We start from the raw sequence: 27,245 nt of genomic DNA on the forward strand, positions 1-27,245 counted from the left end.
AATATGCCATCCTAATTAAAACTGAAGTGTTTTTTTTCCAGAGTATGCTTACTAAGGGTTTTTTTTTGAGGGTTTTCTTTTTTGTTTTTTAAGATTAATTGAAAATATAGGCCACTCTACACTGAGAAAATAATATAAAAGAAATTTATATTATTTTACTTAAGCTTCAGCAGTTACCCAGTTTTCTTTGTTATCTTTCATCCTGCAAAATTAGTTTTTTAAAAAGCTCATCTGCACTGTCTTCATTAATGTTCCAGCTGTTTTGGTTTGTTAATATTCATACCAGTAAGTCACCATTTCTTGATTGATAAGTGATTGAACTAATTCAGTATATTTTATTTAGTAAGATTTCCATTTTTAGGCCCTGTTCTTCATTCAAGTGTGCAGGAGTCTGGATGTGAGGAGAGAGAGAGAGAGGAAGGGAAAAGGGAGAAGAGATATCACCCCTTGCAGAGTCTCATTAAGGTTGGGGGGAATTGTTTGAACAAAGCTTTATGGCAAGATTAAGTGTTAGCTATTGTAGGATTTATATCAGTGCATTGGAGATCACCACCATCACAGGAATACACTCTAGGCTCAATTACCTCATTGCAGGAAACAGACCATTAGGATCACATTGCTTACGTATCCCCAGTCTGAGGAATTTAGTAAGAGCATGAAGTGTACAAGTGATTAAGGTTTTTGCCAGTGTACCTTGATCTACTTTCTAAAAGCATTACATGACTCTGCTAATAGATTTAACTATGTAAATGTTATTTTTCTGCCAAAAATCAAAATCTTGGAAGATTATAAAAAAAATTAGTGGCTTGCTGGCATATTTTTTCCTTCATTCTGTAAAAAATTATTGACTGGATAGTGTATAGATGACATATCATGGCAGGAGGAAGACATACTTTGTATTCAGAAGTTCACGGACTTATAGATATGAGAAGCAGAATGGTGTATTAACTTGTTAATGTACCTGTAAGTATAGGATTGCTGTCATGCATACAAGTTATATACTTTTTTACATTTATAAGTGAATCATCATACTCTGCTCTCTAGTTCTGATTTTCTGCTGAAACCATTCTACTTAAATACTAGTTTGGATTGCTACAAGAGAGATTTTTTAGAGGCTAGTAAATCAATTCTGCTTGCATTGACTGAGCCAAGAAAATAATAGCTTCAAAGGCTCCCAGAGCCTCACATACCCCAGAGTATTGCATCTTCTTGTTTGTTACAAATAAGATAGACAAGTTTATCAGCCGGAACAAGAGATGATTGAGACAGTTCAGATTCAGAGACTCGTAAGATGCATCAACAGAGAAAGATGACTTCTTTGCTTATTTGCTGGTGCACCCCATGACCAGTCCAACATGAACTGGGTGTGCAAAAGGAAGACATTGCAGCCTTGAGTGGGAGGCAGAGATGCCTAGATGTTGAATAGTGCAAAGCCTGCTACTTTTCAGAAAGAAGAGTTGGCCTACATTGACTTTCTATATGTACTTTTATTTCAATTGATGAAATTATGAAGCAAAAGAAAAAGGGAGGGATAGACTGAAATTAAACTAAAGAATGAGGATGCTGAATACTAGGTGCCATGGGAGTCTGCACTATCCATAGTAAATAAATGTCTGCTTTCTGTGGAGGTTTAGATTGGATATTAGAAAAAATTTATTTACTGAAAGAGTGGTCAGGCACTGGAACAGGCTGCCCAGAGAGGTGGTGGAGTCACCATCCCTGGAGGTGTTCAAAAAACATGCAGATGAGGAACTTCAGGACATGGTTAGGGTACATGGTGGTGTTGGGTTGATGGTTGGACTTGATTTTAGAGGTCTTTTCCAACCTTAATGATTCTATAATAAACAAAGTTTTCCCCTTTCATTAACATACCAAAAAAAAATAATTGCATCCACTGTTCTGAAACTCATCCCTGGATTTTATCCTTGAATAATCTAATCAGTTAGTGAGTGCAAAAGGAGTTAAAAGATTGTCACAAGGGAGTCTTACATTAGACTTTACTTATAGTGGCTGAAAGCTAGTTGCCTTTTCTAGTCACACTGAATGACACCACGTACCTGAGGACAGTGATCCTGTGAAGAACAGGGAGATTCTGACTCCATGTGGATACACCATGTTCATGCTGTAGTATTCCCTAGCAATGTTGTGCTAAGCAGCTTAGCTGGAAAACTCTTCACGTAAATAGCAATTTGTCATTAAAATTGAAGTAGAGAAAGCTAAGGTTAAATAAAAAGCATTTAAGCTCTTATCAGGATAGCCAAACATATTTTTCATATTGGAAAAGCATGTTTAGACATTGAGTAACTGATGTATTTAGTTCTCATAGCGTACTGTAAATGCAGATAAACTTGATAAGCAAAGACACATCTGCTGAATAGCAGTGTGATTTATCATTTTTCTCCTAGAGGTAATCATTGACTATTCACCCTCCCCTGCCTCACCAGCATCTATAAGACTGCTCCTGCATTCCTACGCAAAGTGACAGTGCAAGTTGTTCTACTTATTATTCTTGTATTGCCAACACTGCGCCTGTCTCTTTTAATGATGTATGGCCTTACCTTAGTGGTGGTTAATCTAATGGTGGATTAACTCCCTGGAGATTACAGGCACCATCTTCTGTGTTTCTAGCTAGCAGCCAGCATCACGAGCAGATGACTGTTTTGGGCTTCCCTTACACGCCGCCCCCCCATGCTGACTATGTGCACATTTATTGCAGTGTGAAGTTATAGCTATAGCTTCAAAAAGAGCAACTTCCTGGCCAGGCATCTTTGGTGTCTTATGTGCTTCACTCACCAAATAGACAATACCGAAAAAAAATAATTAATTAATTCAGGAGAGCAACAAAATGCAGGGATGGTTCCAGGATGAAAGCACTGAAGTTCCTCATGTGAGAAGCAAAACCAAGCTCCATCACTTAAATATCTCTGCAGATGCAGTTAAAAATTCCGACTATCTTATGTTTCAGCTAGTAACCTTCAACATGCTGAAACATCATTTGACTGAAACCTGGCCAGGCAATTTCAAAAGAAACTCGACATAATTGGGAGAAAAGCCTTGTTCTAAAATACTGATTAATGCATGTCCTGAAAGCTATCTAGAAGATAAACTGTATGATAAAGGAGAAACAGAAATTTTTGCAAAGATTTCTCAGGAAAATTACTAGCTTCTCCAGTAATATAATGCACATTAGTGTGTTCAGCCTGGAAACTTAATTGATAACTAAATAATGATTATTATTACTGGGATTCAAAATCACTTAAACCTGAAATCTATTGTTTATGCAAAGTAAAAACAACAGTGATATTAAAGCATAATTTGGTAACACACAGGTTTATTTGCTATCATGAAAGATACTTGGATTTGAAGTTAGTGGTTATAGGGCATACCAGAAAACTGTCCTCAGCATTCACCATCGCACTATGTACAACTTGTTATTTTTAATAAAATTCTACTGCCAGCCTGCTCACTTTCCCTGGCCAGTGTGTCACCTGTTACTTTATGGTCTTACTGATTTCATCCAAGCACCATTTTGGTGTACATCTGGTACCCTTTCTGGATGAATATTTTCCATTTTATGGCCAGCCTATGTCCTGATGATTCTTGAGTTTTTATTGTAAACACTTGTTGTTAGGAAGGCAAAATAATACTGTCATTGGGCACTTACCAGCTTAGAAACCAACGCTCCGCTACTGCAGGTATTAAATAAAAGTATCTTGAACTTCCTCTCAACTTGCCAGGATCTAACACATTGTGTCCTAGTGCCCTTTTTTCACAGAGTTTCCAACTCCGGCTGTAGTTTATTTCTTATCTCTTGGTTTCTGTAAGGGGAATCTCTGTGCATAAATATTCCAGGAAAAACAAAAAGAACCCAAACACAGTAACCCAAAAACAGTAACCTGCTAGATATACTTGAAAGGGCGTGCATCCACAAAAGGCTAGATGAAAAAAGAAGTAAGTGGTGTCATCCTCTCCTTAATTCAGAATTTGTTGACCTTCCCGGCTTTGTTACAGTAATACGTGTAGCAAACTAATATATATTTTGTTGCTATATGTATGGCAAAATTGTAATCTTGCCTCCTACTAATAATTATACGTGGAAGCAGCTAATTATAAAAGATGTTATCCCAAACTGAGCATATGTTCATTCCATCTGCAAAGTGAAGCTGAAAAAGGTTGACTTAGCTGAAATGGATTTATATGTTATTTTGGCATTTCTTTATTTCTAATTTATTTTCTTTACTCAGTTTTGTTGGTTTTTTCGTTGCTTATAGATAAACCCTTTTCCTAGATTTTTGGTAGAATTAGTCACAGAAGTCGATTGAAAACTCATAACGTTTGATCAACCCAAAACTGTATTTTTCAGAATTTAAACTATTTGGCTAAAGACATTTGTTCTATATTAGTTACGTTATTCTTTTGGCAGAATTTCCTGGTTTAGAATATGCTTTCCTTTACCTAGTCCATTCCTGTTATAAACTTTCTGTGCTATAATAATTCAAGAGGTGTTAAATTCTATTTCAAATATTCCAAACAATATTGAATGTGCAGGTATATTGAAATTGAAATTTTATAATTCTTTCATTTTAAATTCTTTATTTTTATATAATCTAAGTAGTCTTACTGAAGCTGTCCATTGATCCAGCTCTACCACCCAGAGCTTCCTGGTGGAAATTCCTTTGCAGTTTGTAATGTGCATGGAGTTTGCAGAAATCTGTTAATATAAATCTTAACTAAGGATTACATTTGAGAATTTCCCAGTAAGTTCATGCACCATTTATAAATAGGGAAAATTAGATAGAAATAATGAAATTATTCATGATGAGGTGCTTACTCAGATTTAGCTACCAGTTCTTTCCTCTGGCATTTTTTAAGCCTGGCCTACTTCAGTACCTCAGTTCTTTTTCATTGGATTTCTTGACTGTTTTGATGCTGTACTGTTTCCCCTGTGACCCCAACTCAAAACCTGAAACTTTTAATGTGAAAATTTAAGCTGTAAATTATTCTGGGCTTTTTTTTTTTTTAGGACAGAGCAGAATCGGATTTAGATTTAGATTCATGGAATAAGTTAATTGCACCTTATGCTAAGGGGTTTTTGTTTGCATAGATTGAAGAAGGACTGCAGCAATGCAGTTTAAAACCTCCAGAAATCTGCTGAAGACAGCAATATACTGTGCAGTTTATTTCTAATGCCTTAGAAAACCACTTCAGTTCTCATTCTCTAACGGCCTGATGGAGGAGCTCAGGAAGAGGCAAGACAGTCAGAGTGAAGAACATGTACAAAGCTAAGCAAACTTAAGGGACAGAGCAATGTCAACACACAGTGTTACAGTGCTGATGCCTCCTATATTCCCATGACAAGCTCAGGGAAGGAAAGTTGTAAAATCACACCCTTCTTAGGTTTACTATAGTTTGTACTTCCCAAAGACCATTGGGATGCTAGGTTCAGTCAGACAAGGCAGAAGAGAAGTCCCAAAATAAATCATTTATTCCTCAGCATGGTACAAAGAGTTCCTGTAAGAGCTGAGGAAAGAAAGGCCACTGTAATATAATAGGATACAATGCAGAGATCCCAACATATCTCTAAGGTGCACCCAGTTTTGTAGAGAACATTTTACTTTTTATCAGACAGCTGCTGGACAAGCAGATCCTGGGGTTTTTTCCCTTGCCTGTAATAATCCCTTGGACCTCCAACACCAGGAAAATCTTTGCTTCCTTCCTGAAGTAAACATCCAGAAATCAACACTGGGTTTTGCAATTCTTCATAGGAGATATACTCTACCTCAGTTCCCTTTAAAGAAACTAATGTCAGTAACATGACTACTTACACAAAATCTTCTCTGCCTGAAACCTAAGTATTTGCTCTGTGCTGTGGGCTACATGGAAGAAACCTCCTCGGCACCCTTTTGTTTGAATATCTTTAAAAGGAACAGATGCAATCTGACTACAATCAATCGATCCTCAAAACTGAGATATAAACACTGTAATACTTCTCAGTGGTACCAGCAATGTGACCTTTGCAGATTAATGTATTCTTGTCTTTGCAAACAACCCTATTTATGGCTGACCCAATTACTTAAGAGCTCATTAATCTGAGATCCAAATTGTTAGATGGGGAAGTTTAGAGTTGTCTTTAGAGTCAGCTACTCATCTCTATTATTTTGGACAAATATAATCAGATCTCCTGGGGATCAATATTCAGCTGATTTAGATTTACAATTAGAACAGGGCTTCTGTCAGGGCTGGAGAAAGTAAATGATGAACAAAGCACAGGAATGAAAAGCCCAAGAGTGTTTTCAGTGTTTACTGCTGGAGTTGCCTCATTCTCTGAATTTCCTGGCCTGAAAACACAGAAAGCTGCTGAAGTAGCTCTGCCTTCTCTTCCCAGCCTTAAACCACCTTAAATCTAAACCTTAATAAATACTTCAGCTCAAAAAATGAGCACTTACCATACTGAAAAAAGACTCGAGTCAGTGCTGCAAAACATGAGAGCCCTCAAGCTTTCCTTTATTGTCCCTCCTAAATCCACTCAAGAGAAATGGCCACCTCGTCCTGGGCTTTTCCACCCCGAGCCTTGCCCAAGGCCCAGCCTGGCCATATGTTGGGTCTGAAGCAGTGACACCAAACTCTTCCAAAAAGGAAGCTAAGGTGCTACAGCCACACAGCATAGCTGAAAATGCCTGCCTCACCATTGCCAGGCAGTCCAGAAACATTACTGTGTTTCCTGAATTACCACCATATGTAACAGTATTCCTTGGCATCACCACATATTTTTGGCATGGGAAGAGCAGTGTTGTATGGGAAGAGGCACTCTTCTCTGCTGCCATCTTGTCACAGCCGTAAGCTATCCTCTCTGGGAACGTGGATTGGCTTTTCATCCCTTCTCAAGTCCTGCCCCAGCCCCTGTTGCAGTTACGGAGAAGGAGGGTGTTTCATGCAGGTCTACCCTCAGCTTTCCCTGGATAACAGTTCAAAGGATAAGCCTCACTAGATGTCTTCTCCCTTCTTATAGACTGAAAACCTAACCCGAACATCAAATTTAGCTGAGTTTTTAAAGGGAGTGAGGAAACCTTCAACACCACAGCAGTGCAGGAAAGGACAGAGGCCTCAAATGTCCCCAGTCCAGAATCCGTTCTTCCTCTCACCCTTTTGTTTTTGTACTAAGGAAACCTAGCCTTAACACTTATATATTTCTCCGGTAGTAGGAGATCACAGTGGCTCAGAACTGAGCAAGGGCTTGAGTCCAGAGAGACACAGCCCCTGAGGACTGTTTGAAAATATTATCTAAGCACACTGATGTTAAAGTAGGCATTAAACAGCTGATTATACTGAAGTTTACTGAAAAATAATCACCTACTGTTAGTTGGCATTCTTTTAAAGTAGGAAGATTATTATCGATTGTTTTCTGTATGGATCAGTTACATTTCAGATACATTATAGTGGAAAAAAAATTGATTAGTATTTTCTATTTAAACTTTATAGTGAGGCATAAATTAATTTAATGACACTTCTTGTGTTTATATTAATTCTTAATGGTCTTAAAAATTCTAAGCAACTAGTTAAAAATGCATATAGAGGAGACAACCTCAAAAAAGCTGTGATGTAGATCCTCTCTCTAATTTTTAGACTGAATACATCAAAAACTACTAAAATACATTGGTTGTACTTTATGGGTCTCTAAATTTATTCAGTATCACTTTCTAGAATATACCTACTGGTTTGTTTAATGCCATGACCACATTCACATTAAACAGAATGTCTCTCATGACAGCTGCAACTGGGGTCAAAACCTATGAGTGCTGACCCCAAGGGATAATCCAGTCAAAGCTATGTGCAAATAAACTAAAAGGCACTCTAACAATATATGCATACACGCACCCCAGACCCCATCAAAACAGTTTCTTGTAACAAGTCAGTGCACAGAGGGCTTTGAAGTTTTTTGCTAAAGCCATAACCAGTTCTGTCAGATACCAGTACCTTCATTTGACAGCCATAATGTTCCTATTTTGTCTTGATTTGGGATAGCGTTGCTTGAGTGGTTAGGAAACACGACAAAGCTTTGTAACAAGTAGCAGTTCAAAATACTTTTAAAAACTCAGTGTGGAGGTGATTAAAATAGCAAGCTAAAAAGATGAGAGAAATCAGTGTATATATAAAAACACCTTTTTAAAAGGCAGCCTTATATAATGCTAGGCTGTCACAATCTCCTTATGAGCAGTGACATTTTAAGAAAAGCTACTGTCCATTTCTCTTTCCATTTACCCTGCGGAATGCTTGCTTTCCCCCTTGCCCTTTTCAGTCAGGCTGGCATTAACAAAATAAGGGGAAACAGTGAAAAATGCACAGTAGAAAAAGGAGATAAGTTTGCAAAACTGCTAAAAACACTTAGATCATGAGGCATAGGTCCTGATGGACAATTTCTGATGCTCATTGCTGAGGTGCTGTGCTGTGCAAGTGAACTTTTGACCTCAGTGCTAGGTGGAAGGCTGACACTAATAGTTTAAGTATGCATTAGAATCTGGATACAACTGTATTGAATCATATTTCTTCAGGAATATTGGCAATCCAACTCATAGATACTTGGTACCCTAGCAGTACAACAAGCATCAGGGAAAAATATTATGTTCCTTAGATTCCCCTAGATGCTATGCTGGAGAGGGATAAAGACCCTCCTCTACAGTGACCATTGATCTCTGCAAAGAAAAATAAACCTCAAAAATATTTTTTTTTTAAATTTCCCACATTAAGAAGTCAAGTAAATTAAAACCTACCCCTTTCCCAAAATTAATTTCAATCAGTAGGACTACTCAAGAAGTAAGTTATGACTCAAACTTAGAAATGTTGACTCACATCTGCCCCTCAGCAAAAATGCAAATGTTAGTAGCTTCCAGAACTATTCTCAAGTAATCAATTAGATAAAAGAACCTTTATATCTAGAAAATGTTTCTTGCATCTTCCCGTTTAATTTCCTGTAGTTGAAAAAGGGAATTTTGAGTTAATAGGAGCAGCAATATAATTTATTTTAGTATTCAGCTAAAAATAGTTAGCTATTGTTTGAATAGTTATAGCTTGAGAAAACCATCCCTTTTACTGTTTTAAATTTTCATACGATTTGATGATGCCTTATTTTACTTTACACCTAGCACTGCTGGTGCTTGCACAACTGTTAAACATTAAGAATGACAGCTAACACTTTGTTCCAATTATAAGTTAATACAAGAAAGTCTCTATGTTACAAATTTACATATTATTTTTAGAAAACAGTTTGGGCATTGGCCACACTGGCAGTTGAGTGTGTTCCTACAGGAATATTATGATACGCAGGTGACAGTTTCTGGAGGCAATCAATAAGTGTGGCTGTGCTTGAGCAAGGTAGTTGGACAAGACGACCTCCATAGTTCCCTTCCAACCTCAACCATTCTGGGATTCTGTGAAGTGTGGGTTATTGAAAAATGAAATTTAATTAATGGTATCCAACATTAATGACAAATAGATTACTGCAATTTTGAAACAATGTCCCCATTCAATTCAAATTTTCTGAATGACAAAAATGTTAGCGTTTAAGTAACCTCCAGGTTTAGTATGCTTTCAAAGCGTAGGGCTATTTGGAAAGAGAGTGATATCATAAAATGGTTCATTTTGGAGGTAGGTATGCACTAGTATAAATCATGTCTTTTGACTTAATTATACAGAACCAATGCTTACTGTTATTATCTAATTATTAACCCCCACATGAGCTATTTACATCTCAGTCTTGAGTAATCAGCATAATGATTACCTGCCTGTTGTGGTAATAATTAAGTAGAAAAGCCAGCAACAAAATAATGAGATTTTTAATATTCCTTTTAGGTCAGACATAATGAGTATGGAGTATAACAGTGGGTCTTGAAAATAATGCAATTGAGATTAATTTTTAAGAGGCCTATATTTTTTCACTTACAAATATTTATTTTTTGTCAAAGGGAAGCTAAAAAGGTTTAGGAGCAAAATAAACTAAAAGGTCTAATTATAATGCGTAAAACTTCATGAATGTCAGAAGAGGAAGAGACAGCTTACACCTGAGCCACACTTATGCCAGTATTCACACACGTGCTTAACACTGTAGGCTATATACCCGATCCTCACTGGTGTGAAACGTCACCCCTCCGGTTCCATTAGTGGCACTGCAGCAGTTTGCACCAACTAATGAGTAACATCGGGAGAAATTTTTTAAAATCAGTGAGCTTATTCATCACCAGATTTTTTTCCAGCCACCTAAAGTTATGGATACCCAATATTTATTCAAATGAGGAAGATACTTTCAGCCTAGTATCAGAATAATATCATGTAGGGTGGATCCAGGTTGTAGAGTTATCTCCAAAGGGAAATGACAGAAGTTTGCTGACTGTGGGCATTGGAAACTAGATTCAATAATGCTCTAAGAAATTTACTGCAAGGCACTAATACTGCAAATGTGCTAGTGTACAGCATATGGCTCTGGTCTGAAAATACTGAAGCATGAGCTCATTTTCACTTGAGTAGTCTTGTGGGACTAACATCTTAAATTCATCTGGAATTCTACAGCTGGTGTACATTTTGGAAGATTACTTGTAAGTGTTCATTTTGCCAGCATATTAAACTACTGCTGTATCACATTGATTTTCTGCCATTAATCCCAAATTAAGCATTTTTTGCTACCGTTTCTCAGTATATTCTGCTCTCTTCTCAGTGTTGACATCCTGATGAACATGTATAATAGCCCATAGAAAATAAAGCCAGTGGCTGTATGAAACAGTTGTCTTTAGAAGACCAGACCTTTAGAGATTTTGTTGGTTTTCTTTGAGCATCTCTGATAACGCATCTAAAGTATGTTGGCATTACTCGCTGCATTCTTACAAAGTAATCTTATATGTACATTGCTTTCTCTGCTGGGAGAACTCCCTTCTTATTATCTAACAGGTTTTAAACCATACCTCAGGTTTTCCTTTTAGTGTTTCAAACATATTTGCATTGCTTAATGATACTGCTGTTTAAAATCCTTCATTACTGTTGATTAGTTCAGGCTCACAAACTATGGCAGGAGACCCGTCTTAACCATTTACAGGTATTTTCTCTGTGTAGGGAAAAAAAATTATAAATAATTGATGACATCACCTTTTATAAGACTAAAAAATCAAAATCCTTTTTTCATTAGAAAATCTTCATGAAGGATAGTAATGGGAAACCACTAAGCTGCCCATGGATTAATAACAACAGCTTTAGTATTCTTATTTGATTTTGATTCTGACCCCTTTGAAATATTGATTGCTTGTGATCATTTTCTAACTGTGCTCTCAAACATCTTTTTCATCAGCTCTCTGAATGCTACATAGAGCACTCAAAGTCTCATACCAGTTCTCCCCTGAGGCTTTTCTTATTTGGTTTTGTTCTTGGCCTTTTTATGTAATTGCATTTCTGTATTAAAAGTTACCATGTTTTATTTCTCTACTGATAGACATTTAGGGATGGTTTTGTTTTCTAATGCAGAATAGTATTGAAGGCCTCAGCTCTGCAATAAATTTCATAATCAGTCCATGATAATTACAGGAGGGCTGGTGAGGCCCTTCCAGAGGTTATTGCATGGTTGGGGCCAAAAGAAGAAACAGAAGTTACTTTATGTATACATTAAGGAACATGCAGCACCAGTTTATTATAAAGTCCTCTGATGCTTCAAATACTCATGTATATTTAACTTCATAGTCATGAGTAATTCATTGACAGTAATGGAACTACTTGTGTCCACTTCAGATTAAGTGTTTGCTTATCCAGGAATGGAAGTTTATGTCCTCAGTCACAGTATAGTTCCTAGGAGGAATGTTTAACTTCCCTTTCTTCTCTCAGTTCAATGATCCTTGCGTAAGCCCTGTATTTGAAGAACTGTGTCTTTAAACAAAAGGAAACTGTATCTTTTACTTTCAGTGGATACAGGTTTTACAACCATGGTATTTTAAACCTTCTGTTAGGTTTGTGAGGTGGTTTTTACTTTTTTTTTTTAAGCCAAATAGAGATGCATTTGCTCAGTGAAGAAAAAATACCACTGTTTTGCTTTGCTGTAAGGGTGGGCTTAAAAGAGGTCATTCTATATGCTGCACAAATGGTTGGAGGAGAGAGAATACAGAGAGTAATAGCTTTTATTTCTTAACCCTATTTTTTTTAAATACTGTCAAAGATTAAAATGGTTGCAGAAAAGATTAAACTCTACCAAAGCTTCAGTAGATTGAAATGAAGATGAGTTAATGTCTAGGATTACCTTTTGAATACTTTTTTTTTTTAAGTATAGCTCTGTCAGCTAAATATAGTTCAGGTTTTTACATTTTTATAGACCGTGTGCGTTCCCTGCAGGCACATTGTCTCTCTTCAGTGATTTATATAGTTTGAATTATAGGGAATGATAAGCATTTGCTGTTCAATAGTGTAGTTAATGCTCAGCCCCCCGGGCAACAGAGCAGTGAAGCATTTACTACTCAGTGGTAGTTCTGCAACAATCAGCAGCAGTGTGGCTCTATCACAGTAAATTTACATTGGTACACTTCATCCTCAGGGAGCTGAACATTCACTCAACATAACTTAGGGAAAACAACCAGAATGGACATTTTTCAGTCTTTTTGGGTGGCACAATGGGAGAAGTTTACTATTGTAACCAGATCAGAAACAGAAATCACAGATGTTACAATGTGAAAATCATCCAACTTTTATTTCCTCTCCTTTTTTCCCCTCCAGCATAAAAAGTAAATAAGTACTTGGACTAGAAAGTTTTTGGATGAAAGTTGGAAAAGGTGCGGTATTGGCAGACTCACTGCAGTTCTGATGCAGAAGCCAGAGGCTCTGGGAGGGCTCTGAGCCCATCACTCCTGTGATTAGGAGGAACCTCCTCTATCAGGTAGGTGAGCTTACAGGTGCTGTATGCTATATAACACTTCTGTTCCTGTGACTGTGATGAGAAAATAGCAAGGGCTGCATCAGCCAAGCAATAATAGCTTTTCTCTTGCAGGATATTTTTCTTCAGTAGGTCTGAAAGCATTTTATAAAGGAAGCCAATATCATCTTCATATGAAAAATGGTGAAACCAAAGCCGAAAGAGGCCCCAGGAGTTGGCCTCAGGCCTTCAGCAAGACTGTGACAAAGTAAAAGATACAGCTGATGTTCCCAGGGTGTCTTGCTTAAGGCTTTAACTGCTGCAGTCAACACTGCCCTCTCTCTGAAATGCACCTGGAAGCCTCAGGCTGCAGTACAGCCTGCAGTGAGAATAAGGACTGACGAAGTCAATTTTTCTCTTGTAAGATATAAAAGATGAGGCAGAGTAAGATATAAAAGATGAGGCATCAGAATCTAGAGCAAGCAAGACGAGTTTCAGCCTAGAAAACACAGTAGGAAAACGTGAAGTGGGATTTCTGTAAGTATTCCATCCCCACAGATGCTGTTGTGGTTGTAAGAAAAGATGATTGCAGTGAACCAAAGAGGCGTAACTCTGCTTTGTTGACAGGGAATCTATATGTAATGACCATTAAACCTACACTGCGTTTTTAAGCCTGGCTGGTTGTACAGTAGAGAGCCAGCAAGTATAAACATAGGCACACCTAAATGCACCTCTCAGGGCCCTCAGATTATCACATCCATACATTTGTTAACATATTACCACATTGGCATGCCTGAACAGCCTGTCTGCAAGAAGGCTTCAGGCTGAGAGGACAAGTCAGGTTTCCAGAAGACACCTGTGTTATGCTTTGTGCTTTCCTTCCTGCCATAGCGTGGAAAGAGCATAAAGACATTGTGAAGAGCCTCAGAAAAGCTAATGTTGACAGGCAAGTGGAGAAGATTCAGAAAAAAAGCATAATTTATGTTAAAGTCATGGAGACAGAGCTGCTGACATTCCCTGGCAGTGGCATGAGTGTAACACTACCCTGTGGTTGCGAATAATTAAAAAGCAGTTCCATGGCATTAGAATTGGGTCTTGTTTGGAATCAGCACAAAAATTCAGATCTTTGAAAATTTCAAAGAACAGGAATCTGATGAATAATAGGGGGCAAAAAAAAAATAAAAATGGCTGATTGGCTGAGAATGGTGAGATCCCAGATGAGCTGTTCCAGTCTGTGCTCCGATAGGCATCCATCTGCTCCTTGCAGTCAGCAGGCGTGAGTGTCATTCCTGCACACCCAGCCTGCATCTGACCTTAAAGCATGGACACTCTGATAATAAAGTGAGGATTACTTACGTAATGCCTGGAATGAACCCTATAAAACTGACAAAGATAAATCTTATCCAGTAAAAGTGTGGCCTGTTTGGTCACTCCAGTGAAGAAAATAAAAATTACGTTCCATTCCTAGATGGAACCCTGAATTTAAAACTGTGAAATGGAAAAAGAAAAGAACTGTGAATAAAATCAAAGAGAAAAATGAAAAGGTCACACTTAGAGTCAAAGAGAAGATGAAGGGGCAGTTAACTAATAGCAAACCAGCTTACTATGAGGCAGACTAATAATCTCAGCAGCTTCGGGGTTCAGGTAACTGACCCGTTCCTTCACCTGAAGCTAAAAGGCAGGTCTCTTGGGGAGAGTGGTAGTAATATTTGAATAATTGCGGTAGTAATATCAGAAGGAAGTTGAGAATAATGGATTCATTAGATCAGGTTCAGAACCTGTGGTCTTAGAAATAGAGGAGCAGCTGCAGAAAGAGGATACAGTATTAATGTTGTAAGTCTCAGTGCACACATATATAATACAAAGAATCTGTATTGCTTTATCTCTGATAAAGCGTTTACCTCTACTGTTACCTCCATCCTCTTTCCTGCATCACAGCATGCCTAGGGCAACAGGAGTGAGCTGAGGCATAATGTGGACTTGCACAATGCAAATAAATGCGAGGGAGCCTGCTGCACAGAACATCTATTGTAAGTGATAGTGTGTATGACTGAAAGAGCGAATGTCTTCAACAGATAGGAAAAAAATATTTCTTTAAACTTTGTGCAGCTGAGAGAGAAATCATTGATTCAATCAGAATGGCACTGTACCAGACCACTCTTACAGGTTCTTTCCAGATCAGAATCACATATGGAAACAATTTTGGATAACGTGCTGTAAAATACATTCCAGGGAATAATCCCATGCTGGCAGAGATTGAACTAGACAGTTTAATAAACCTTCCATCCCTAATTTCTCTCTGCCTATGATTTTTTAAGTTGAAGCCACATAATTTTATGTTCTATATAGCTTTTGAGTCATCCAATATCTTCTGATTTACAGTTTGACCTGTGTATAACAAACTCCAGGTTGCTTGAGGAAGAAAGGTGCCCTAATCATAATGGCAGGTTTCAGATATGACATTGCTAACTTCAAACATTTTATTTTATTTTATTTTATTTTATTTTATTTTATTTTATTTTATTTTATTTTATTTTATTTTATTTTATTTTATTTTATTTATCTGGGGAATGAAATATACTGGTAAGAAATATCTGCAGTGGCTAGCCTCCCCTAGCGCCTTTATTAAAACCTCATATTGAGAAAGTGCAGAGCAGTAAAAGTGATACAAAAAATTTAAGGCAAGATACACAGAAATGAAATGAAAAAGGTTGGGGTGAGGCCATCCTCATTTCTTAAGCGTGAGTGTTGGGAAGTGGTGCTGTCATAGCAACGAATGGGCTGTACATTTTGTGTAGCTACCAAGGACTGTGGACACTGCGCAGGCTTTGATGGGCAATGCATAACTTTTGGAGGTCTGCAATATTTCACATGATGTGGATCCAGAGAAGACAGCCCATTTCTTCAGTGCACCTCTGAATTTCTCATGTGTATCAGGAACTGTTGGCAAGCTAAACCTTTGACAAAAAGCCTGATACCTAAAGCCCCAGCTAGGGAGTAGCTATTATGGAAGAGAGAGATGTTTGGTCTCATCTCATCCAACTGTAAACATCTCAATTTTAAAATGAGAACAATCACCTTCTGAAAGTACCGCGCTCTGTTGACTGTTCTAGTCTTACAAAATGGAGAGACACAGGCACTTCTTAGAGGCCAGTTTATCCCACGTGTCTGCCGTAAGAGGAATGACTTCAGATGACTGAGAGTAAACCTTGTCCTTCACAATTTAGTAGAGGAAGTTTGACAGGACGAATTCCAGCCAACAACTGGAATACTTCCAAATTTTTTCCTGGAAAAACAATAGGTGTTTAAGAAGGCTGAAGTCTGTAACAAAGTTGTGCTGTGCTCCAAGGCTTCAACAGCCTGCATTCTTACCAGTGCAAACATGAGGAAAAACTGTGAAATTGCTGGAAATGTTTATTAAAAAACTTTCAAAAATACTTTGGTTATGCAGGAATACATTTTGGGGAAGATGCCTTTCAACAAGAAGCTGTCAGGTGAGACTGCTGACTGTTTTGTTAATGAACAGCACAATCAAAGGAATTAATGTGAAATGTTAATAGGTCAACTAATCAGAAATGGAGATCTATGTGATTATAACTACGTCATACCAAAAGTGCCAAGAGAAATGCTTCTTCCCAAAATTTTATTAATCACTCTGAATTCTGCACTCTCCAAATTATAGTATTAGTAAGTGAAGAAGGATCTGAATGGCATTTAATTAAAAATTCATACCCAGAAATTTCAAGGGAGGGTGGGGAGAAGAGAAGGAAGGAGAAGAAACCAAATAATACATTAGTTTCTAATAATTCTGAATGTGATGTAATTTGCAGTTTTTAGTTGGGATTAAATTGTGTGGGGACTGATTATGAATCGGTAAATCATAATTGATTATAAATCAATTTTCATTCCAGATGTAATCGAAGATTTTGGAAGAGCTTTTATTTGAATGACTAAAGATTAATTTTTATATTCAAGACATGATTGTATCACCTAGGATTGTACCAGGAAGTCTGTTCCACTATGAATGTGTCCAACTTGGGCATGGCAGTGTTGGTTCCTCATGAAGTAAATTCACAAAGGTAAGTGACTGGAAGTATCACCCAGGTTGATTTTTCTACCAGCAAAAGCTTGTTAGGTCTGTCTTAATAATACAGATGAACCTGCAACAGGATCATTAAACACATCTGTGATAGGTTTAATCCTGTGAAATACAGAACACCCAAATGTACTTTAACAAAGCGATGAACATTTTATTTAAAGACTGTGTTTAGATCTGGAACATTCATAAACATCGTCACTGTGGGGGCTGACAGCAGCAGCCGCCTAAACCAACCTCCCAGAGGTGTGTGCGCAATGATGTAGAAAGTCTATATTCAATATCCTGTGGTTTTGGATCAGTTTGACTTAAAATGCATTATAAAGGGCTAAATGTACAGCCAAGAAAACAAGCCAGCTTAACACTGGCACTTAACAGCATTGATCGAAATCTTGGTATAGGCAATATTTGGACTGAGGTTAGCCAAACAGAGATTGCATGTCAACCACTGATGCCAGAAATGTGTTTAAAATAACTTTTGTAATACAATCAAAAACAGGTATAGGGGTTTTGCATTAAAATGGGCTTGAAAATATTTTTAGAACTGTGTTTATTGCTAAAGTTATCCCAGTAATATACACAAAATTACTTACTGAAAGAATACTACTTCATACGTGTGACATTCATTTTATGTGGTGATGGTGCAGTGGGTCTGTGATTCGTATTTCCTTTTTCCAGAATAACAGAACAGAATTTGAAGCCACATGTCAGAATCAAGTACAAGTTCAGTGATGAGGTAGCAAATGAAAATGGCAATTGATTTGTACTTGCAAATTAAGTCTTTATTTTGAACACAATGGAATGGTCCAACTGTGCTGTAGACTTGACTTTGTTCAAGGTAATTTGATATTGATCAGCCTTCAACTCTAATGCTACAACAATCAAACTGATCAAATGTAATGCTACACAGATATGGCTTTTCAGGCATATTATTTCTATGAGAAATCATCACACCACAGAGAAACTAAGCAGACTGGCAAAAGCATATTTATCATGCTTAGTTTCTTTTTCTTCCTTCTGATGTATTTGTATTGAGTTTTATTTTTAACATTGGAAAATGTCTGGGAAATATGTGGTTATTTCATACATTCTGTGCACGTTTTTTCCTTTCAGTCCTCTTAAATGCACTAATAACGTGAACAAAGGAATCAAGACAGACACTTCAAAAACAGGCTATACCCGAAGTATTTCTTTTGAACTCAATTTTTTACTCCAACCTACCTCTGAAATTCAGTAATCCTCTAAATTTAATGGAGACTTTTCTCACTTACTTTACTGACCAGAGTGTTTAGACCCTGCCAAAATTCATATTCATAAGTGAGACACATTCATCTGGCTTCTTCTAGCTCCCTAAGTTAAAGTGCTGGCAACTGTGTCCCTTTCAGTGTAGCAGTATGGCTTTTCTGTAGCCTACCAACTCTACCATTTGCAGCTGATCAACCCAGTGACAACATAAGCTGAAATACACTTGCATACAAAACTCTGTTGCTTCTGCTGTGAGATTAAGATTGAGCCAAGGTGTATTGACACCTAAAAAATTAATCAGATCTTTTGATCAGTGTAATTTGTGTTGCCTTTCTACAACCAGATACATTTTGAAAGGTATTTTACTTATTGAAAAGGTATGAGTGTCTTATCTACACTATCTTTTTTTCCTGCATTTTCAACCTCTTAATTTTAAGACTTCTTTTTCTTGAAAATCAAAAAGCGTTCAATTCTGTATTTAACTAGGAAATCTATGTTCTCAAGAGTCATGCAATTAAAACTTGGGTAGTGATTTACCGTAATACTAAAATTAATATAGAATTATATGCTTCACTCTCATGTTCAATATATAAGTAGAGGAAATCAGTGTGATTGCTTAAAATAGTCCATTTTCAGTGGGAATTGCAGCAGCGTTCAAAATTCATCAAGATATGGACATATGTTACTCAGCCAAACAATCACCACTGTCTTTTTTAGACAATTAATGGCATTAAATCTTCACATATTAGATTCTGAGTAACAGAGTCTTGGGCAAGCTTCTTATACAAAGAATACAAAACATGTTAATTGATAAATCCAAATGTGAACTCATTAGCTTAAGACTACATAGCAGAAGCATGAAAACAGTTACATTTTTCCCCTTAGGATGACAACTTCACAATTATAAACAGAGCTTGGGAAGATATGCTTAGGAAGCACTTCTTTCAGATGAGCTAATTAAGAATGTTCTGTTTATTTCTGTGTGTGCCCAAGAACTATTAGGCAGAAGGAACCGGATAATTTTTAAATCCCATTCACAGTTTGTTCAAGTGGTTAAGTTTGGTTTCAAGACAGTGGTTCAAACTCAGGTTGGACACATTTTAATCAGTATACTTTTAGAAGATAATAAAAATGCAAACAACTGAGGGTAAGTCATATCACCTAAATGAGGAATTCAGATGTTCTCTTTAAATTAAAAGCACAGAGTTAGAAAGAATAGAAACTGTAGCAGATTCAATTAAATGCTTAAAAAAAGATTTAGAAATCATGGTATTCAACATATTCTTGTCCACTATTCAAGAGCAAAAACTTAAGTCTTTTTTTCTGTGATTCATTTACGCTTGCTGCAACACATCACTTGTTATTAAATATCCATGTACCCATCAAAACAAATCCCATTGTTTATGTTGGTACTTCATTTTGTCATGATGCTTTGCCCTCTGACAAGAATGGATTGATATCAGTGAAATGACCTCAGCAGTAATCTCTGCTGATGTATTCATCTGTTCAGGAGCTGAAAACATATCCATTCAAACATTTCTGCTGAGAATAATTCTCTTTATTCTATCTTGTGAGCAATAATATAAACAATAAGGTAGTATAACTGCAGATCTAGCCCTAAGCATATAAAATTTCACAGCAGACTTCTCCATTGTAACATCAAGGATGAAACTGCCATTGTTGCAGGGCAAATACAGCATTGTAGACTGCATGCCTTCTTATGACCTCCATGAATGGGGTAAGAATCAAATGAGGTTTTGTAATTAGGAAAACACCTCTAGCTGAATTGCCAGAATATATGGTATGTATATTGTGCATTATAGAGAGATAGAAATCAATGCACTTTATTGCTTCATGGAAAAAAAGCTGTCAAAAAGCTGTGTAGGAAATTCTACCATGAGTAGATATATTGCTTTACTTTTTCTTAATATAACAATGTTAATTTATTCATTCTTGTTTTATTATCAAAATGCATGGCAGTCAGACATGGAGTGATTGCTTCTTAGAAAACACCATTGAAATCAGCCAGTTTTCCTAGTGGAGAAAAGAATGAAATCTCATTATTTTGAATTCAGTATCCACAATTCTACTTTACTCACAGTATTTCTAAGCATATTTTTTTTTCCTGTTGGGAAAGAAAGCATGTTGACTGCTTGAAGGCTTAATATGCTCCCATGTACTTTTTATGACTTAACCATTAGAAACAAACTGTTTCATGATGTCTGTTACTTGATGCAAGTCTATTGTTCTCTTACAGTCAAATCTTGATTAGAGGAAATAGAAATGTCTTACTGGCAAGCCAGTAAAAATGTTTTTGCAACCATTCAGTAGCTGTAGGAAATAGCTTATCTGAATCAGGCTCTTGAAATTTAAGTGAAGAAATTTGGCTAGTTTTTGTTCTGAGACAAGCCATTATTGAGCAGTGTTGACATTAATGATATTCCTGTCTTGCTCCTTGTCCCTCAGTGTGTGTTTGTCTATATTCCCCTGTTTTTTAAATGATTGACTAGTTTAAACTGAAATCTCACAGATATTTGTGCAAGTCATTGCTGCAAAATTTTATGAAAATAGCCAGGTAGAAGAGGGGATTTAGTGTACGTTTGAGACCGTACACTATGCTTTAGGGGATCAAAGGCACTTTTTCTCATATGCAGTGGAAAAATAACTAGTCACTTTGTCATCCACATCTGACCCAAATAACACGGTCAGATAAATTGTGCAAATTCGCTTCCTGTATATTTCTTTCAGAATCACAGCTGCTTTTGGCTGAAATTCACTGGAAGGTGCCAAGACTACCATTCTGATCACAAGTCTTATTTAAGTTAATAAGTAGGTCTTCCTGGGACTTCCTTGGAGTCCAGCAAAATTCCATGAACACTCCTTAGGAGAAAAATCATTCCATTCCTACTTAGTAAAAAAATGGGATATTTCTCTACTAGATGCTGTATCTTGTTTTCCTGTGATTCACAAGCCTAATAAAATAAAATGTCAGCAGGTGAAAAAGAAATTGTAGTGCAATTACATTTTCAATACATTAATAGCCAAGGAGTTGTGCAAGAAATCACTTAATATCATGAAAAGACAAGAGAACATTATGGTGGTAAATCACATACATATACAAAAGGTACTCTTTCAACCTGAGAAATGCTAGTTTCTCCTTGAGAAAAACAACTTATTGCATAGAGAAGAAGGTTTTACATCACTGCATAGTGAACATTTTTCTTCTTTACTTAATTTAGTAGAACTGTTTAAGTGGGAATTTTGGTGTCAAGGTGGCACATAAGCTTTAGCAGGAGGCCGGTGGCCTAAATCTCTTTATACTTCCAACAGCATAAAACTAAAGGGACTTCACTAGAAAAAGTAAGGTCAGAATAAATAAACTTCCCAAACAGGGAAGCATGCTTAAAATTTAGTGCAATTGAAAGAGAATAATTTAAATTGTTACAGTGGTACTTGTCTAACCCCAATGCCTGAGTAAAACAAAAGTTCGGGTTGTTTTCTTTTCAGGCTTTTCTATATTACTTGGGAAAGGGTTTAGCTAAACCAAAGTGGCTATGGGAAGAGGATATCTAGCTGAGGAGGGAGGACTCAGAATCTGAATTTGTTGTGTCACTAAAAAAATAAAAATCAACATTTAAAATAACGATAAATATATAAACATTCTCACGATTTTTTTTCAAACAAAGAAAAAGGGGTTCCATGCCATATGTGAAGAGCTAGCAACCTGGAGACCCCAAGAATCAAGACTTCACCTGCATTTTCTGAAATTGTGGGTGTTTGTGAGGGAGCTCCAAAGAAAGTGAGTGAACTTATAGGAAACAAACCATTCAAACAAACCAAGCATTGCTGTGGGGTAGAGCTAGCCATGGGACTGGCAGTTGTCAGTCAGAGGGTGGTGACAGAGATTACACACAAATGAGATACCAGATTTTTCTCAGCATTATCACAGTTGCCGTGCCCCTGCCTGGGTTTGTTAAGATACAAACAGACTTCCCTGGTCGTGCTAGACAAGCAACTGTAAGACTGTTCTCAAGTGCATACCAACAAACCACATCACGTAAACCCTTCCAATCAGTTAATGCTGAAATAAGAAGACTATAGAGACTTCTGGTGTGCATTACGAGGTGTAATACAGACTTATTTGAATTGAGCTGGTTGACAACAAATTTAAAGTTGACCTTAAATACTGCTGGGTTTGTGTGCTAGTTCTCATTGTGCAGAATACAGCTATCCTCATGGTTAGCTACAAGGCTGTTTAATAAAATGTTAGGTACTGGAGTAAAAAGTTAGGCACTGGAGACTTCCATGTGAAGCTTTCTCTAAGCATTTTATCATGTGCCAACTTCTTAATGAAAAAATTCTTGTATATCTGCTGTGTTCAAATTAAATGTCAGAAGTTAATACCTACTCTTCAAACTTTAACACAATTCCTTGTTTGGCAAATTTGAAATATGTGTAGATATGGAAAGAAGTATGGTAGTTTTCTAGCACTTGACAATAAATTAAAAAGAAGCAATTTGTTCTTCTGCACCACCCGACACATTCTGATTTCATCCATTCTGAGGATAAAAAGTGTCAAAGGAAATTCATTAGTCACAATGCCAGGTGAGCCCAAAATAATGAGAAGAAAGATTTAAATAGAAAAAGAATTTGTTCTCAGCTGGGTATTTTTATACTCCATGGCATAATCTTGTTAAGGATCTGAGGAAAAGGGTTTCTGAAAATGGGAAAGGTCATCTTCTGTGCATTATTTACATCCATCATAAACCCACCTTACACTTCAGACATGATTACCTTTTAAAATTGCAGCTTTTTTACTCCTTTCTTCTTTACTCATAGTTTATGTGGAGATACAAAGTGTGTGACAAAAAGCAGGTAAGGAGACATAATGGGTAGTGACAAGGTAGGAGAATATAGACAAAGAAACAGATATGATGAAATATTGCAGAAAATTAACACCTACTTCCTAGAGGCTTTATCCGGCTACCAGAGAGAACCAGCTGCAAAGAGAACATAGAAATGTATTCTCACATCTTTAAGAGTATAGGGAATATACTCTTTAATTACCAGAACTACTACTGCTAAGTGAGGGAACACTGTAACAAATATTTTTCTCTTTACATGTAATGTTGTGGAGTTGATTTTTTTTTAACCTGTGTAACAGTGTATATCAAATAGTGAACCAAAAATAAGTGAGCCAATAGTTTATGTCAGAAAATAAAGACAAACTCTACCAACAGCTCTTGCCCTTCAAAGCTCATAGAGTTTCATTAGTGAAAATATATTAGTAGATGTGCTACTAGAAATTGTCTTAGGTCTGCTGTGAGGAGTGGTTTTGATGTTCCACCACTAATTCCTTGATCTGGTTCTTCTATTCAGTGTTTAATGTTATGGTTATTTGAATTGTATTTCAATAGCAGCACATTCGTTTTCTTTTACATTTCTTTTCATAATTATTTTTTGCAGATTGGAGAGTACACAGTGATAATGGTCTCTACTTTAAGGGTTTGGGGTTTTTTTTCCTAAACAGGAGTGATCTGATATCCTCTTTTTCCTCCAGCCAGGTTGATTTGTGGTGGGCTGTAATGACAGAAATACAGCATCTTTGGCCATGCACAGGGACTGAGACACAGTCCACTGAAGCTGATAGAACATAATTGGCTAGTGTGATCTTCAGGGCCTCTGAACTGAACGCAGCAGAGACCCACGGTGACCGAAGTTTTGAAGTCCCACTGTAAGGCAAACCACTGTACAAGTGGTAAAGCATGTGCAAAATACTTGGTGGTGTTCTGTGAATGATATGCCGTCATTTTCAGTGCAAAAATGCTCCTTTTAATGTCTGAGGATTCCTTCCCTTCTCTCTCATTTTCTTTTTTGTTTGGACAAGTAACCCTGACCTATGAGGAGAGTCTCACTGGGTAACACCTTTACGTAGTTTCAGTATTAAAAAGAATTCATATAAACCCACTCTTTTCTTACTGAGGTCATGAGAGAAAATCCACTGGAATGGGAATAGGTAGAATTTGCTTATCGAAACCCTTCAAGAGCACCATATAATTATAAATAAAGCATTAGTTAAGTAGTAGAGATGTGGCTTCAAGTTCCAGGGGAAAAAGAACCCACACCACAAAAACCTAACCTTTTAACTATTTCTGTGAATTCCAGCTATAGAAAAACAAATTATGTTTGCTATTATAGATGATAACAAAAAACTACAGGGAGAGAAAGTTTTATGTGAGAATGACAAGCTGGACTACAAAGGAAATATTCCTGTTTTAGGAAGGGGTCCATTTTCTTAATTCATAAATGGAAAAACACTTCATATTATTATTTCTTCAACCACTATAAATTAGTTTTGAAACTAGTTGGTTCAGGAGATATTCCACTGTCTAGATTATTAAATGATAGAAGGTGTAGTCAAGTAATTCAGCTAACAGCATGCTTGGTAGAATGAGAAATGTTTGTTTAGACTGCAATTTATGGTTGTTTGTTTTGTTATTTTACCCTCAGGAAGGAGTTTAAATGTTTAATTCTGCAGCTTTTCTAATATTCTACAAAGCACAAGATAAAGCATAAGGCAACTTTGCCTGGTTTATACCGACATTTTTAATTAAAAGTTTTTTCTTTTCATTGCAAACTGAAATTTAAAACCAAAATCATCAGTAGGAGATTTTAACTGTACAACATTCCCTCTGAGTTGGAGACAAAAGCTCTCAATCATTTCACTGAAGGAGGATAATATCTTTTTTTTTTTAATCTAAAGTCTGTTTTAATTTGTCGAGTTTTTCTACCCAAGTTTGTGGTCTAGTTGCTTAGCTAAACCCTTCCAGATACTAATGAATTATCTTCACAGAATTGTTTTCAGGGAGAAGATGATTTATTTGTACTTTATAGGTTGGAACAAGACACATCAGAAACAGTAAATATCTTCCTGGATCTGGTGCTCTGTTAGGAGCTGTACAAACACCGCCTGTACTCTAGCCAAATGCCCGTGCCTCAGAACTGTTGTTCTGTCTTGACTTGCTATCGGCACATGTATTAGTACTCAAACAGAAGGAATGCAATTCAATGAAAATTTAAATTCAAGGGACCAAATTGGTTTTGGACTGGCTTTGTATTGTGTTCTGTTTTGCAAACTGTAATGGAGTCTGCCTAGAGGGCCCAGTTCCAGCAAATCACCTCTACTGGCAGGACTGTGACCTGCTTTTCCCATCACAGGGTGTGGGCCAAGGAGGCCTTGGTAAAACCTTTGTTTTCCGTTTCACTCTCTATCTTGGTTTGCACAAGCCCAACCACACTTCCACCAAATAGAAAATGAGGATGTTAGCCAAGTATCTTCATACAATATTTTTATGGGGACCCGAGGGTCCCTGAACATGTTTTTTTTGCAGAATATGAACTGGAAAATGTAGCTGCAAACAGAGTGGGGGCATGTCTAAGACTTCCTATCACACCTGTGCACACAAGCATTCCACATGCCTACAGTTGTTACATCTACTTTACTTACATTTGATCGCATATGACGTGCATATTCAGTAAAAAGCTTACTAGATTGAATTTTGAAGCTGGCTTGAAGTTACTTGTCATATCCATTGTTTGGTCAAACCAGAATATAGAATGTATAGAATATAGACACCATAGCATGAAAGTCTTGTTCTTTGTTTAACTTGGAACTCCTAAGTATATGCCCACTTTATTAAAAACATAGCTGTAAAAATTCAAAGTAGGTGAAATAATTTAGGCAAACAAAGCCCAAGCCAGAGACAATAATTTAGGAACAATATACTTTTTCATGAGTATTCTAGAAGCCAAAATGGGAAATACTGACTCATTCCCCAGAAACATGAGCCTAATTCTTACCACATTCCTAACCTAATTGTGCAGACTCACCAGTTCAGCTGAGTTTCAGATAGGCAGCTAAATGTCTAGGCACTGCTTCGGGTTTGTATTGTTTTATTCAATCTGATATGAGCTGAGAGCTGATTTGTTTGAGACTGGACTCCTAGAGAATGTGAACCTTGCCCTCCGGATTTTGTAATTCCTGGATTTTCAAAAAGCTTCCTCCTGGTCATGAACTCTGTAGTTCTACTACCCACCAATGTAAAATGTTCGCATCATTATTTCTAGATGAATGATTAACTTGTTAAAAAGTAATAGCAAAAAAAAAAAATCTTAAGAGAATTCAGCAAAAAAAACAATAACCTGGATCCCTCTAGAGGCCATTTGTGTAATATTTGGTAGGAAAAAATAATTTACCTTTTCTCCCAATTGTCTGTCTACAAATAAAGGAAGCTTATCTATCTTATGTTGTTGCTTATTATCTTGCCAGCATGCTTCTGTCAGGTGGTGAAAGCTGCATAATTATTGTATTTTCTCTCCCTTAAACCATTTCTGCCTTAGAACAAGTAATGCAGCAGGAGCTTCCGTATGCATTAATTCAGAGCCTTAAATTAATTCCTATATGCATGTTTCCTTGAAGACTTTTTTTAGAAAGTGAGTGTTTTATGTCAGACACTAATCAAGGCACCAGAAAGATAGGTTTCCATTTGCAGTAGTATTGCCAAGGAGATAATTAAACAAGCCAGACAAAAGGGATTATATTATTTTCCCATCCGCTTGAGTTTTAAGCAAATGCCTGTGTGGGCCTGATTCTGATCTCAAGTATAGTGGCATTACTCCTAAGTATGTGTGAAAAGTCAAAACTTAAATACCCATAAAAGGCAAGCCATTATGATGGTGGAAAACTGCACATAATTAGCCAAAGCATGAGTAGTTTGACTGGAAAGGAGCATTGCTCAGCACAGCAAGGGAAATAACAGACATTTCTAAACTCTTCACATAGCTTCTGGGATAAAAACAATAAAAGGCCAAATTTAAGGGAACACCTAAGTTATGATTAAGTTCATGCCTGTTGAACACTGTCTACAATAAATTTTCCACGTTAAATGCTTCCTGGGGCTGAAAGCACTGCTATTCCAATGGCTCATTCAGGACAATCTGCTCATTAGGGTGTATGTGTTGACTTAAATGATA

The 27,245-nt window shown here is 36.9% G+C and overlaps 1 long non-coding RNA gene across 1 annotated transcript; it reads right to left on the reverse strand.

Annotated features, from left to right (window-relative positions):
* Positions 1-18,627: 18,627 nt before the first annotated feature.
* Positions 18,628-26,223, reverse strand: LOC142059500 (uncharacterized). Its single transcript, XR_012661385.1, has 3 exons — positions 26,103-26,223; positions 23,176-23,212; positions 18,628-20,246 (listed from the first exon to the last, which is right to left on the reverse strand). It is a non-coding gene; the product is annotated as an uncharacterized LOC142059500 (long non-coding RNA).
* Between the last annotated feature and the right edge of the window lie 1,022 nt (positions 26,224-27,245).

Source organism: Phalacrocorax aristotelis, chromosome 7 (assembly GCF_949628215.1).
Source record: "Phalacrocorax aristotelis chromosome 7, bGulAri2.1, whole genome shotgun sequence".
In the NCBI taxonomy this organism is placed as follows: domain Eukaryota; kingdom Metazoa; phylum Chordata; class Aves; order Suliformes; family Phalacrocoracidae; genus Phalacrocorax; species Phalacrocorax aristotelis.